This window comes from Prionailurus bengalensis, chromosome C2, assembly GCF_016509475.1.
Source record: "Prionailurus bengalensis isolate Pbe53 chromosome C2, Fcat_Pben_1.1_paternal_pri, whole genome shotgun sequence".
Taxonomy (NCBI): domain Eukaryota; kingdom Metazoa; phylum Chordata; class Mammalia; order Carnivora; family Felidae; genus Prionailurus; species Prionailurus bengalensis.
The window spans coordinates 153,479,498-153,490,227 of NC_057350.1; the positions used below are offsets into that span (position 1 = coordinate 153,479,498).

A 10,730-nucleotide genomic window follows, 5' to 3' on the forward strand; every position below is an offset into this window, starting at 1 on the left:
ATTGCTGGGGGAGTAAGGGCATCGTGTGTAATTCTGCTGGAAGAGTACTGTGGGAAGCCGGTGCCTGGTTGCCCCAGCCTGCACCCAATGCATCTTTCCCCTTTACCGACCTTGCTTTGTATCTCTTTGCCGTAATCATTTTAGCTGTGAATATAACAATTTCTGAGGCCTATGAGTGCAGGAAATCACAGAACTGGGGGTGGTCTTAGAGACCACTGACACTTGACGGAACTATAGATGCACTTACTTTTTGACTCGGCAATCCCACTTCTAGGAATTTACTCTGCAGATACACTTCTGACGGTAAGAAAATACATGGGTGCGAGATTACTCACTGCAGCTTTGATGGTATTATGAAATATTGGGAACAACATCAATGTCCATACGTAGGAGAGTGGTTGAATAAATGATGGTGTATCTGCCCAGTGGAATATTACGCAGCTGTAAAAAAGAATGAGGAAACTTTCTATGAACTCATGGAATGATTTCCAGGCCATACTGGTCAGCAAAAAAAGCAATGTGCTCAAGAATATGTATTGTATGCTACCCTTTTATAATACACGGAGATATAAGGTGATATAAGGTGTATGCTCATTTGTGGGGGAAAAAAAATACAGGGCAGGTAAGTCGCAAGCTAATGAGATTGTGTATCTATGAGAGTGAACAGATGGAAACAGGTGAAGGGGCTGAAGGGAAGAGGGGGAGGGACACTTCTCTAAGTATAGCTTTTTTTTTTTAACAAAAGGAAAGTAGATACATTATTGTCGTTATTAATAACAGATTATAATTGTAGTTTTTATAGTTTACAAACATTCTCATGTTCATTACATCATTTCCCCCCATCTTCCTTTGCCCACTTATTTTTCTCCAGAGAGCTTGTTGCCGTCTGGTTTCCAGTTTGTCTATTTATATAGCTACGTATGTATTTATTTATTTTAAAGTTTTAAATGTTATTGAAATCCAAGTTAGCTAACATAGCGTACTGATGATTGCAGGAGTAGGATTTAGCGATTTATCACTTACATAGAACACCCCGTGCTCATCCCAACAAGTGCCCTCCTTAATGCCCATCCCCCAATTAGCCCATCCCCCACCCAACACCTCCCCAGCAACCCTCAGTTTGTTCTCTGTGTTTAAGAGTCTCTTATAGTTTGCCTTCTTCTCTGTTCTTATTTTTCCCTCCCTTCCCCTACGTTCATGTGTTTTGTTTCTTAAATTCCACATACGAGTGAAAATATATGGTACCTGTCTTTTTCTGACTGACTCATTTCACTTGGCATAATACCCTCCAGTTCCATCCATGTTGTTGCAAATGGCAAGATTTCATTCTTTTTCATTGCCGAGTAGTATTCCATCATATATATATACCACATCTTCTTTATCCATTCATCAGTCGATGGACATTTGGGCTCTTTATATAACTTGGCTATTGTTGACAGTGCTGCTATAAACATTGGGGTGCATGTGCCCCTTCGAATCAGCATTTTTGTATCCTTTGGATAAATACATAGGAGTGCAATTGCTGGGTTGTAGGGTAGTTCTGTTTTTAACTTTTTGAGAAACCTCCATACTGTTTTCCAGAGTGGCTGCACCAGTTTGCATTCCCACCAGCAGTGCAAAAGCATTCTCCTTTCTCTGTATCCTCACCAATCTAAGTATAGCTTTTAATATAATTCTGACCCTTAGAACCATAGCATGTTTCACATACAACCCCTCCTTAAATAAATAATTAATCAAAATCAATCAGGACATGGCAAAAATCCAAATGGCAAACCTAACTATTGTAAACATCATAACCACATTGAAGGGGTTGGGGAAGAAAAGAATTAATCTACATAACTTTATGTCGACGACATTATAAAGCTAAAGATAAGAATTGTACAAAAATGTATTCTAGTTAGGGCATTTGTTTGTCACAGGGATGTGAATTTGCAGTTCTGAAACTACTTTATGTATATACTGGAATTCAGCAAATAAGCAACTGTATTATAGACAAGAAGAGCTAGCTTTCTCTTAGAGAAAAGAGTTACAACCGAGGACAAAGGAAGACTAGAATGAAGACCGATGGTGTTGGACTAGACTCAGAGGCACCAGTATGAACCAGATACATATTGATACATAAGAGATACACTGGATATATGTTTTGTAGCCTTGCCCCTTGAGATGGCCTAGAGCAGTAACACCCTAGTAGCAATGATCACACTTAGTTCTTAGATCTTGGTTTCCAAGTAAAAGAATGAAGGTTCTTTGGAGAAGTGGTTGGTTCCAGGGCTGGAGCAGGGAAAGTGCAAGATGAGGGGGTATGCACTGTGCTACCAGAAAGTAAGGAAGTACCCCCGAAATGACAGGAGCACATCAGAAGGACACAGAAGCCAACCAGAAGAAGTCCCCAGTAGCCAAACCTCGGACAATGTTAGCAAAAAATAAATGACTGTAATAGATTATAACCCATAGACTAAATATACCTGAGTCCATGGTGATACAATAGTTGAATTAACAGGAGAAAAGGGACAGTTCTTTCTTACTGTAGGATTTTACATTAATAATATCGAAGGAATGATGGAAATAGAAAATCGCCACCGTTGTAATTGTTGCAAGCAAGAAGCATTGAGGGCTGTATAAAACTATAGGATGAAAATAGGAGAAATAGGTATGTGCAGAGTTTCAAAGTATCTCCCCACCTGACACTTACCAACTACAAAGGGAAAATAATGACTTTATAATGAAGAAACTTGGTGGACACCACTTCAAACAAGTGATCGAAGTTAAAATCCCAGTAACGGGGCACGTTGACATCAGGTACCCCCTGATATCATGCACTAAGAAGGATACATCAACACTTCTTGCCCAAAATGCATAGCGCTAATACAGTCATGAGGAAACACCAAACAAATTTAGGGACATTCTACAAAATAGCTAGTTACAACTTTCCAAAAGTGTCAAAGCATAAAAGATGAAGCCCTAATTTGTTTCCAGGTCGGAGGAGACTAGGAAGACAAATCAATGCAGTGTGGGATCAGCCCAACTCTAAGGGAAGGAGCCAGGAGCAGTCCAGTCACTTGCTGCCTTCCAGCCTGGAGGTTAGGGGGTGATGGATGCCAATGGCTCTCTCCATTATGGCCTTCGCAAGGCCTAGAATGAAGCCACCAACTTTTACTGGGTCAGGGTCCTTATCGGCTTTGGGCTCTTAATGCGGGTCAAGAGGAATAAAAGGAAATTACGAGAATATTCAGTGTGCCGCCTACAGCAGAAACTTGGTCAGAGCCCAACTTTTACAACACGATAAGCCAAATTCGTTTAAGATAGCAACTGGAAATGTATTCCATTTCCAGGCAGTCTGACTATGAGCAGCTACAAAACCAAGCTAACACTATGCGGCTCTCATTGGAATGATATCTCAGAAAAGGAGCAACATAAGCGATTATCATTAAACAACATCGTAGCAAACTCCGGATTCTACTAAACCATGAATAGCATTTTTAAAAAACTTCTGTCTTGATAAAATCATTTACTTGTGACTTCTCAATTTTTTTGTGTTTTGTTTTGTTTTCTAAAATTGCATCTTTGGGGGTGCCTGGGTGGCTCTGTCGGTCACGTGTCCGACTTCGGCTCAGGTCATGATCTCACAGTTCATGAGGTCAAGCCCCGTGTCAGGCTCTGTGCTGACAGCTCAGAGCCTGGAGCCTGCTTCAGATTCTGTCTCCCTCTCTCTCTGCCCCTCCCCCACTCACACTCTGTCCCTCTCTCAAAAATAAATAAACGTTAAAAAAAATAAAAAATAAATAAAATTGCATCTTTGGGGTGCCTGGCTGGCCGAGTAGGTAGAGCATGTAACTCTTGATCTTGAGGTCATGAGTTCAAGCCCCACCTTGGGCATAGAGCTTATTTTTAAAAAGTAATAAAAATAAATAAATAAAATTGTATCTCCAACTAATTTTTTGCACAAATTTTAAAAATGGTTTCAAAAAGCCTCAACACAAAGAGTCTGCACATACCTAGGAACATAGAATATAACCAGGGATGGGGATTTTACCTTTGACTTCTTCAGGATACAATCAATCAGGAATAAAAACACAGCTCTGGAGGAGAGTATCTGTAGTGATTGCCACTTTCACTTGAACATTTTTGCAGAATTAAAAAAACAAGCACCATCAGCATAACTTCCTCTTTGATTATATTCTGTGATAAAGGTACCATGGATAATGGATTAATCTGTGTTCTTACCTGTTATTACCACTCTTTAGAACTTACACAGTAGACTATCTTTTCTTTCCTTTTTTTTTTAATGTTTTTTAAATTTTATTTTTGAGAGAGGGAGAGAGAGAGAGAGTGCATGTGAGCTATGGAGGGGCAGAGGTGGGGGAGGGGGCAGGGGATCCAAAGTGGGCTCATGACCATGAGCTCAGACCATGATCATGACCTGAGCTGAAGTCGGACACTTAATAGATTGAGCCGCCCAGGTGCCCCTAGACTATCTTTTCTACATCGTGAAGTGTCCATCTGCTAATTGTGGAAGCTTTCTGTGGCTGGACAAATTTTCCTCCCTTAATTGTGTTCCCAAGAGTTTGTTCTCTTTCTTTCTTTCTTTTTTAAATCCCTCTTCCATGGGAAGGGTCTTCCTTAAGCCATACTGGGGGGCCATGCTGCTGAATCAGTGGGCACTTCTGAATTGATGTTGGCAACGTTTTTTTGTCATAGGACTACCAATGTTTACTGTAACTATCTGATTACTTATGCTTTTTTTAGTATAATAAGCTTCCCTGAAGATTCTCATATCCTGTACCATTTTGTACTGTATATTAAAATCTTTTAACCTCATTTTAAAAAGTATTTATTTAAATAAAAGCTGGTTGTAGACAGTGGCAAGGAAGTTTGTCCAGGTGACTGTTCAAGAATAAGTTTTTAAACCAAAGTTATTCTTTATTTAAAGAGTTAAGAGTTAATGTTTCAAGCATTATTGCCTTTTCCTTTTATAATTGTAAGGTAAAGAATATAAATTTTAAATGAAAAGTTTGGGCCAAATAAAATAATTCAGGGAGATTGTATTTACTTTTTTCTTTTTTATAAGAGAGTGCAAGTCAGGGAGGGGCAGAGAGCGAAAGTCTTAAGCAGGCTACGCGCTTGGTGTGGAGCCCAAGGTGGGCCTTGATCCCATGATGCTGGGATGGTGACCTGAGCCGAAATCAAGAGTTGATGTTCAACTGACTGAGCCACCCAGGTGCCACTGCATTTACTTTCAAAACTTAAGTATATCACTCAAAAATATGTCTGTGGTACAAGGTGGAATGTTGACCAAATGAAATAATTCTTTATTAACTCACAAATGAGTTTGATGTATCACCTATGCATAAAATGAGAAACTAACCAAAGGACTGAAACAGTTATAGTTATAGGCTGGGGGGAAGCAGAGCATCCAGGAGACAATCTTAAACTTTGCTCTGTTCTTAGGGGAACTACTGTGTACTTCCAGGAGCAGAGAATATAATCAGAAACAGGAATGGTTTACTTATTGTCACTGATGTGTGGCATACAAGCTACACTATGCTGAATGATAAACCTGACCACTTAAAAATGAAAATCTTAAGACTCTTAAATACAGAGAACAAATTGAGGGTCGATGGAGTGTGGGGTGGGGAGGAGGGGGAAAATGGATGATGGGCATTGAGGAGGGCACTCGCTGGGATGAGCACTGGGTGTTGTATGGAAGCGATGAACCATGGGAATCTACCCCCAAAACCAACAGTACACTTCACACACTGTATGTTAGCCAATTTGACAGTAAATTATATTTTAAAAATAAAAATAAAAAGCATTCTTTTCACCCAGAAACTGTATCAAAAGCTCCTGATATGTGTTCAAACCAGGGACTAGTACAATCCTTCATCCCTCGCAACCTTTTCTATCAGAACTGTCTTACTGTAAGTAACTCAAATGTGTCCAGTTAAACTTTAATGTATGACAAAGTTTTATGTATAGTCATTGCTTATTAATAATAGTCTAACTAAGGGGCGCCTGGGTGGCGCAGTCGGTTAAGCGTCCGACTTCAGCCAGGTCACGATCTCGCGGACCGTGAGTTCGAGCCCCGCGTCGGGCTCTGGGCTGATGGCTCAGAGCCTGGAGCCTGTTTCCGATTCTGTGTCTCCCTCTCTCTCTGCCCCTCCCCCGTTCATGCTCTGTCTCTCTCTGTCCCAAAAATAAATAAATGTTGAAAAAAAAATAATTAAAAAAAAAATAATAGTCTAACTAAGAAATGTCTAATCCAAAAGCACTAACTCAATACATAGAAGGTACTCCGAAAAAAAAAGAAAGGAAAGAAAATCTTAAAAAAGAAAAACAAAACAAAAAAACAAGGCACAACTGACAGAATGTACTTGAAAACACATATTGCTGGGGAAATAATTAGAATCAAAATCTATAAAGTACCTTACAAATCAATAATAAAAAGTCAAGAGAAAAATGGGCAAAAGACATGAATAGGCATTTCAAGAACAGATTAGTTCCGGTGGCCCACAAACGTATGAAGAAATGTTTAATCTCTTTAATAATGAGGGAAATGCAATTCAGGGCCATAATGAGATATTTACACTAGTTTGAGACTAGTGTAAGACTTAGGAAATCTGACAATACCAAGTGTTGGAGAGGGTCATCATTTCTGGCAGGATTATTCATTGTTCCGCTTTGAAAAACAATCTGGGATTGTCTTATACAGTTGAGTCTTTGCATACTTGACGACCCAGCAATTCTGCTTCCAGGTGTATACTCTGGGGAAACATTTTTATGTATGATCCAGGAAATAAATACCGAAATGTTCATGACAACATCAAATAGAAAAAATAAAAGAGCATAAATGCCCATCAACAGAAGAATGGGTAAATGGAAGCATATTTATACAATGGAATACAATACAGCAGTGAAAATGAATAAACTTTAGCTATATCCATTAAGACTTGACCATTTCTGGCTTCAAAGATGGAAGGGGATTGGGAGCCAAGCAATGCGGACAGCCTGGAAAAGCTGGAAAAGTTAGGAAAACGAATCCTCCCCTAGAGCCTCCAGAAAGGAATGGGGCCCTACTGACGGCTTGATTTTAGCCCAGTACGACCCATTTTGGACTTCTGACCTCCAGAACTATAAGGTAACAAGTTTGTGTTAAGCCACTAAGTCTGTGATAGCTTGTTATAGCAGCTATCTGGAACTAATACAGTGTGTTTGTGTGTCAGGTTGGAGGGAGTGGAGGTGGAGAGAGGCTTCCCAGAGAGAATTTTGCTCTCCTCACAGAGCCTGGGCTTTCAGGCATGGAGCCAGCTGTACTGGCCTTCCCCCATGGGGTCCCCTTCAGTGTCCCCCTCGCGGGGCTCTGCCAGTCTGCGGGGCTCTGGAGCACCTGCTCCCTCAACTGGTCCCACAGTTCCCTTGCCAGATGGACAGGCCCCAGGCAATTGGTTCTCAATATACAAAAGAGGAAACCGAGACCCGGAAAAAGGAGGTAAAGCCAGGAGCAGCACTGCATCTGAGGGCAGGAAATGACCAGTTGCCACACCTGGGAACTCACACTTCCTGTGAGGGCAGCCTGTTCCTTCCACAGACTCGTCACAGCTGAACAGGCCCTGCAGGCTCCTGTCCGCATCTGTGCTGAGAACGCAGCCCCACAATTGCCAGGTGTCATCATAATTGCCACCTTCCACCCCCCACCCCCACCCCCCCACCCCCCGTCCCTCCTCCCCGGAGACAGGACCACAGTCAAAGCCAGGACCCACCTGACCACAATCCAGGCCTGGCCAGACCCTTGGAAGCAGAATCCTTGGGTTCCATTGGCGGCCCGGGACGAGTGTCACAATGGGCCAGGCGGTCCGGGGGAGGGGGGGAGGAATGGTGGGGAGCAGTATTCGACCCCAGGGCACAGCTACCGCAGACCCCAGAGACAGAACGGGGCAAGGTGGGTGGAAAACCTCCACGTGCAGCAGCCCTAGGCCTCAGCGTCGACTGTTCTGGCCCCCGGAGCACCTGCCGTCTCCAGAAACCCTACCGAGGGCAATTCTCCCACCCTTTCAGACACCACTTGCCCCTCCCCTGTCCCCATGCCTAAGGCGGGGGGGTGGGAAGGAGAGTCCAAGGAGCTGCTCCCAGACCTGAGAACAGAGGTGTAAACAGAGCGGAGGCCTGGTCCTCAGTGGCTTCATTTGAGATTGGGGGTGGGGGAGGGGTGGAGAGAAGTTTAGGGAGCTGCCATAGGATGGTTTCTGCTTTCTCTGAAAGGAGGGAAGCCGTATGTTAGAAAGGAGGTAGGAGGGACGGGAGCGATACGGAGCGGAGCGTGGAAACGGCCACTGGTGAAGACTGGAAACTAAGCTGATGAGAAAAAGCTGGCAGGGAAAATCTGGGCGCTGTTAAACCTGAGGCTGGTGGCCAGGAATTCACAGAAGAGGCCTGCTGGGCGTGTGACTTCGGCAGTGACGGCAGCCCGGGGTTCAGGGAGAGAGAAGGCCAACAGTCGGGCTCGTTCGCTGCTGTGGTGTTGCTAGCTAGCTGGTCGCAACCAGAGCGGAAGGGGGAAAGAGGAGGCTTATTGGCAACAGGGAGGAGTGGTGTCTCTCCATAGACGTGAAAGTGGTGGCTTCCTTCCTCTAGTCCTAGAAGAGAGGACAGAGGCGGAGAGAAAGTACCAAAGTCAGCAGACCAGGGGGCCCAATGAGGCTAAGGAGGGTGTTATGGGATTGGATGTTTGTGTCCCCCAAATGTATATGTTGAAGCTAGCCCTCGGTGTGATGGTATTTGGAGAAGGGGCTTCTGGAGGTGATTTAGTTTAGATTAGCTCATGAGAGTGGGGCTAATGAGCTAATGAGACTAGTGGCATTAAAGAAGGCAGAGAGGGGCACCTGGGTGGCTCAGGTCATGGCCCCAGGGTTCGTGAGTTCCAGCCCTGTATCTGGCTGGCTAGCCATCTTGTGCCCCTGTCCCTTCCCCTCCTCTCTCTCCTCCTCCCCTCTCCCTTTCCCCTCCCCACCCTGCTCTTGTGTGCTTGTGCTCTCTCAAAAATAAATACTAAAAAAAATGTTTTTTACATTTATTTACTTTGGGAGACAGAGAGAGAGAGAAAGAGTGAGCAGGGGAGGGCCAGAGACAGAGGGAGACACAGAATCTGAAGCAGGCTCCAGGCTTCGAGCTGTCAGCATAGAGCCTGATGTGGGGCTCGAACTCATAAACCATGAGATCATGTCCTGAGCTGAAGTCAGACACTCAACTGACTGAGCCACCCAGGCACCCCTCAAAAATAGATATTAAAACAAAACAAGTAGGAGGAGAGAGAGAGAGACTGTTCCTTCCCACTCCACGTTCTTGCCCCGAGGAAAGGCCATGTGAAATCACAGCAAGGAGGTGGCCGGCTGTCTGCAGGCCAGGAAGAGCCCTCACCAGAACCCGACTCTGCTCACGCCCAGCCTCAGAAAGTGTGAGAAAACAAGTTTGTGTTTTTAAGCCACCAGCCTGCGGCACCTCGTTGCAGCCCGGGCAGTCCAAGGCAGACAGGAAGGAAGAATGGAGCAAACCAGCCGGAAGGATGGGGCGGCGGTCAGAGAAGGGGGTGTCTGAATTAGAGGCGCCTTCATTTACTGACTTCTACGCTAGGAATTGTGGAGATTTTGGTGGTGGGCGTGTAGTTTTGCAGGATGACAGCAGGAGCCTGGGGGGAAGGGACGGTGGTGAAGCAGGTGGTTTTCAGTGAGTGAGGTCGTGTTAGCTGGAAGTCAGGAAAAGGTTTCTGCAAGAGCAGAGCAGCAGCAGTGAGGAGAGAGGAGGAGGAGGAGGAGGAGGAGGAGGAGCGAGGGGGAGGGGCTTACCTTGGTCCCCCAGCTGTGAGAGCCCAGGTGCCCAGAGGCAGAGGTGGGACACAGGTGTCCTTCTAAGAAGGGCTGGGGACACGGGCAGTAGTTCTGGAGAGTGAGGTTGAGAGCACAGGGAGGGACCCAGGTCAGGTGGAACAGTGTGGGAGTAGAGGAGTTGGCTGGAGAAGAGTGGGGTGTCCTAGGCTTTGGACATTGATGTGGCGACACAAGAACAAAGTACAGAGGTCTCAGTCTCAGAAGTCTCTCTGAGGAGGGCAGGCCCGAGAGAAGCTGAGCTGTGCACCCACGGCGCGGGCCAATGGGGTGCCGATCAGCTGTTCGCCTCTTCCTGCCTCCAGTTCCACCGTTATCACCCCAATTTGATCATCAGGTCGGGTGAGGCAGTAATGTTTGCAATGGATTTCATTGTCGTAACGACGCCCTGCCTTGTTTCTCTGCTCCTGCTTTTGCCCTGTTCCAACCCATGCTTCAGATACAGCGTGAGTTTTATCATACCGATCTTGCGGGGCCACCCCCCTTGCTTGGAGAGAAAAGGACAACCAGTAGCTTTCATTGTTCTCAGAACAAAGTTCAAAATTAAACACGTGGCCCGATCTCTGCTGTCAGCACGGAGCCCACTTTGGATCCTCTGTCTCCCTCTCTCTGCCCCTTCCTGGCTCATTCTCTGTCTCTCAAAAACAAATAAAATATTTAAAAAAAAATGTGGCCCGAGTGCGGCTTCTCAAACTTCCAGAACTTGTTCCGTCTTCACCCCAAAGTGCTTCTGCACTCCCCTGGCTGCCTGTGCCTCCTCTGGCCTGCACTTGCTTCTCTCCATGGATGACCATCCTTAGGGGGCCTTCCACGTCCTGCCTGCTGGGTCAGCTACCCGGTTTAACCCCACAGGGA

General features: G+C 45.1%; 1 protein-coding gene and 1 pseudogene across 4 annotated transcripts in view; one reads left to right on the forward strand and one right to left on the reverse strand.

Moving 5' to 3' along the window:
* SLC22A14 (solute carrier family 22 member 14) overlaps nucleotides 1–7,671 on the reverse strand; it is a 29,570-nt gene extending 21,899 nt beyond the window's left edge. The window contains exons 1-2 of one of the 4 annotated variants that reach the window (XM_043595735.1): nucleotides 7,553–7,671; nucleotides 248–441 (exon numbers count right to left, since the gene is read on the reverse strand). The gene's annotated coding sequence lies outside the window, so the exon portion shown is untranslated. Of the gene's footprint in view, nucleotides 1–247; nucleotides 442–4,033; nucleotides 4,177–7,540 lie in introns of those variants that run through there. The other 3 variants (XM_043595737.1, XM_043595734.1, XM_043595736.1) reach the window with 3 other exon arrangements.
* Nucleotides 2,293–3,448, forward strand: LOC122491051 (annotated as a pseudogene).
* Nucleotides 7,672–10,730: the final 3,059 nt, after the last annotated feature.